We start from the raw sequence: 4,567 nt of genomic DNA on the forward strand, positions 1-4,567 counted from the left end.
AGGAGTTTAGTATATATATAGTATTTTTTTAATATATTTTAATATATAATATATGTGTATACAAGATTCCTATATTAAGCAAAACATGCAACGCACGCAGTGATGTAACCAAAAAGGGAAGGATGGTAATTTTCTTTATTTCGTGGGCAACAAGTCTTGCAAGTCAAGACTTTTTAACATTCAAAGGGTCTTGATGATTAATGAACCGGTGAAACCTGTCTTTTCTGTTAATTAAAAGAGTTAGATTACGTACTTCCAATTAATTTATATAAAAATTAAAAACATTAAAATAATATAATAATTAAAAAAATAGGAACTCATGAATAATACAATGAATAATTATATGACAACAGGAAAATGAGAGAAAGTATAAATTTAAAACTAAAAAATCTATGAAATTTTGTAAAGTTTATAAAAATTCTAACTTAAAAGTCTTGCAAATTTCATTTAAATGTTGATTGAAAGTCTTGGAAAATTTTACAAAATTTTAAAAATTATGAAAATTTTATAAAATCTTTTAAAATTTACACGACATTTTTTAACTAAAAAAGTCTTTTAAAATTCTACTCTAATATCTCATTAAGTAGCATAAGAAAAATAAGTTATACTCATTTTTCTTCTTTTTTAAGTCTCACTTTTGTTTTTAAACATATAAGGGTACCAAGGTGTTAAAAACCTAATTTCAGTCAAACTTATTTCACCCTAACTGTGAGTTACACGATACAACACGCTAGTGCACGAGAACTTCAATGGGACTGCAGGATGAAAATGGAGACATGTCCCAGGAATCAGGAACCCCAAGTTCCCAACTTTATTTAAAAAGCCTACTAATATTTACGTACTTCAGAAATGTAAAAATAAATAAATAAATAAAATATAGTCAGCGACGCTCTTTTAACATGTTTCCGGTTATTAGTCAAAATTTATTAAAAAAAGATATAAAATTTGGTGGATCGTACACGTTTCTTATCACCTAATTTTTTTTCTCATCTAATTTTTTTTTATAAAGTAATACTTTCAGCTGTGAAGTCATGATTAAGACAATAATTAAATCTCTAATATTTAATTAAAAAATTAAATATTAAAGCACTTGAAATAAATAAAAAAATTTATGGCGTTATATTCTTATATATTTATCACTTCTGACTTTTAATTTGTTTATTTTTTTTTTTTTACAGATTAGCAAATCTTTTTCATTTAAAAAAAGATGGCTTGATAATCTAGTGTTGTTTATTAAAATTTGAATCATGTGGCTGGCATGAGTCATCCTGTGTACTGTGTATTTTTGTCTGGCATTCGGTGTCATGCATCTCATCAAAGGCAATATTAATAAGAGGTACTACACAATGACATTGTCGAGAATGGAAAGATCCATGGAAGAAGCCACAGTAGCACATGTTCTGGTCTTCCCTTGTCCACTACAGGGCCATGTAGGGTCCATGCTGAAGCTCGCTGAGCTTCTTGCCCTTCACCATCTCCACGTCACCTTCCTCAACACCGAGTGCATCCACAACCGTCTCACTCGCTTCGGTGACATTGAAGCTCTCTTAGAATGCTACCCTACACTCCACTTCAAGACCATTTCTGATTGTTATAACGAGGGCCAGCACCCTGGATCCAGAGACAATAGTATGGGGGACATCACGCTTTCCACGACTCTTCACGCTAAGCCACTCTTGAGACAGATTCTGGTGTCCGAGAATCCTGGAACACCTAAAGTAAGTTGCATTATACAGGATGGAATCTTCGGAAGCCTCGCCATTGACTTGGCTTCTGAGTTAGGGATACGGATACCAATCATTCATTTTCGAGCCAGCAGTGCGTGTTGCTTCTGGCCTTATTTCTGGATCCCAAAGCTCTTTGAGTGCAAAGAACTTCCCATTAGAGGTATAATAGACTCACATCACATTCTTTCATTTCTATATATCTTTAAATGCGTGCATTCAATTTAGTTAACATATATCCACTTCTGTTGCTGATAAGAATAATGTGAATATATCTGGTTGAAAGAGATGAGGACATGGACCGCATGATAAGAAATATGCCAGGCATGGAAAACTTGCTTCGGTGTAGAGATCTCCCAAGTTTCTGCAGACCAAGCTCACAGGGGAACATGTCTATGGATTGGGTTGCGTTGCAGACCAAGCAATCACTCGAAGCTGACGCACTCATACTCAACACATTTGAGGAGCTAGATGGCCCTATCCTCTCCCAGATACGTCTTCACTTCCCCAAACTCTACACCATCGGTCCTCTCCACCACCATTTGAACGTGACAAAAGCAACAGGCATAGCAAACGATGTTCCTAAGTTTAAGAACAGTTTTTTTCCAAGTGGATAGGAGCTGCATGGCATGGCTCGACGCTCAGCCTCAAGGGTCGGTCATATATGTCAGCTTTGGCAGTTCCACAATTGTGAAAAGGGAGGAGTTAATGGAGTTTTGGCACGGTTTGGTGAGCAGCAAGAAGCGGTTCTTGTGGGTGATGCGGCATGACTTGGTGGCAGGAAAAGGCAATGATGACCGAATACCGGCTGAGGTGGAGGAAGGGACTAAGGAGAAGGGCTTCATTGTGGAGTGGGCCCCACAAGAGGAGGTGCTGGCTCATAAGGCCACTGGTGGGTTTTTGACTCACAGTGGGTGGAACTCAACCTTGGAAAGTTTGGTGGCTGGTGTGCCCATGATTTGTTGGCCATACTTTGCGGATCAGCAGGTTAACAACAGGTTTGTGAGTGAGGTTTGGAAACTTGGATTGGACATGAAAGATGTGTGTGATAGACACGTTGTGGAGAACATGGTTAATGATCTTACGGATCATAGGAAGGAGGAGTTTCTCAGATCAACTCAAGAAATGGGTATGTTGGCTCACAGTGTCAGCCCAGGTGGTTCCTCGTACTCCAGTCTCCACGATTTGGTTCAATACATCAAATCAGCTAGTCAGGAAAATAAATAATACTAGCAAATGCACGTGCAATTACATATTGATCTCGTTTTCCTTTTGCAAACATGTCTCACATCACATTCAATTTGGGATCCTAAAAGATATTTCATACTATTTAATTTGTTATATAGTTTCACGCTTCGGTGTACCTTGTAGAAATATGGCTTAAGTTGATTTAGGACATGCAATGGAGTTAGGTCCTGCTTTTGTTAAAGCAAAAATATTATGGAATGTGGGAGAAAGAAAAATGTGAAATTTGCTATTCAAGGAGGCATACTCCATTTGCTATATTCTTTTGGTTGATAATAATAAAATAAAAAAATTGTAATTGACCAGAACTAGCTAGTTTGGTCAGGATACTTTGCTACTTCTGCAATAAGAATAACATTGACATTCTGTAGACTCAACTTTTATAGGAGTTGAGCTTTGTAGGAGCTTCTACAAAGTGATTGCAAATCTCTGGTATATGCTGAATCAGAAAAAAGAGTGTCCAGAAACAATTGATGCACACATAAATGTACTAGGTGAAGAATTAATTAGATTGAGAAATAATGCTCTCATATAAATATGAATTTTAATAATCCTTTTCATAATTTAAATATTGCAGTGTGGACCTTGGCAAAGACCAATATTCTACAATGTTCTAGTCCATGTCAATATATTGATCGTTAAAACAAAAATGATGTTTTAAATATGCAAATACATATGATAAGGTAACAAAAGATTTAAATATGTATTGAATTGGCACTTGTATGTATCTTACTTTTAAAATATAATGATGACTTTAATTAGAAAGTGTGACAACTTTCAGCCTAGGATTTTTCAAATAGTTTTCTATTTCAATTTTTGTTATATATAGTATTTATGTAAGAAAAGTTTGTATCACAAGTGATGTTTAATTATGATCAAAGTTTAAATTTGAGTTACAATTATAACCAATCGATCTTAATTGGTTTAGTTTTGGATAAAATTTATTAAAAAGAATTATAAATTAAACTAAATTAATTTGATTTGATTTAGCCAATTATTTTGAAGAAGAAAACAGTTGGATATCTTTTTTATAAAACATAAAAGGTAAGTGATTTTATCTCAAAATTTATATAAAAATTTATTATTAAAAGAGTGTAAATAAAATTTAAATAAAAATAAGAAAGTAAAATAATAAATATGAAATTAAAATAGTGAAACATAGTTCAATATTTAAAATAATTAATATTATAAAATGTTAATATTACAGAAGAATTATATTATTATTAGAGGATTAGTGCGGTATATAATCTAAAACATGAAAGTTTATTGAAGTAAAATGGAAAGGAAAATAGAGAATAACAAATTAACAATGTGAAGGTGAACGGTTGTTGGTTACCTTTGGAGAATGTATTGCACTGCTTGAGGGCGCGCATCTAGAGCAGAACTAAATGCATTCAACGACCGAAGCTTGATGACTTTACCGAAACGGTTGAGGTTTGAAAGCGGATAGAGCAAACGAAAAATCTATTTGAGAACTATCATTTTAATATTATTTATAAGTAATAAATAATTTCCATCTTATAAATTAATTTTATAAGATTGAGTTAGATTTTTAACTTTCTCTAAAATAATATCAAATTTTATCTTAAGAATTTTTG

At 33.3% G+C, this 4,567-nt stretch overlaps 1 pseudogene across 1 annotated transcript; it reads left to right on the top strand.

The window, feature by feature from the left end:
• Positions 1-998: 998 nt before the first annotated feature.
• On the top strand, positions 999-4,271 carry LOC109800428 (7-deoxyloganetic acid glucosyltransferase-like; annotated as a pseudogene). The gene is made up of 2 exons (XR_014430800.1): positions 999-1,887; positions 2,013-4,271. The product of XR_014430800.1 is annotated as a 7-deoxyloganetic acid glucosyltransferase-like (transcript).
• Positions 4,272-4,567: the final 296 nt, after the last annotated feature.

This window comes from Cajanus cajan, chromosome 11 (genome assembly GCF_000230855.2).
Source record: "Cajanus cajan strain Asha chromosome 11, NIPB_CcT2T_4, whole genome shotgun sequence".
Taxonomy (NCBI): Eukaryota; Viridiplantae; Streptophyta; class Magnoliopsida; order Fabales; family Fabaceae; genus Cajanus; species Cajanus cajan.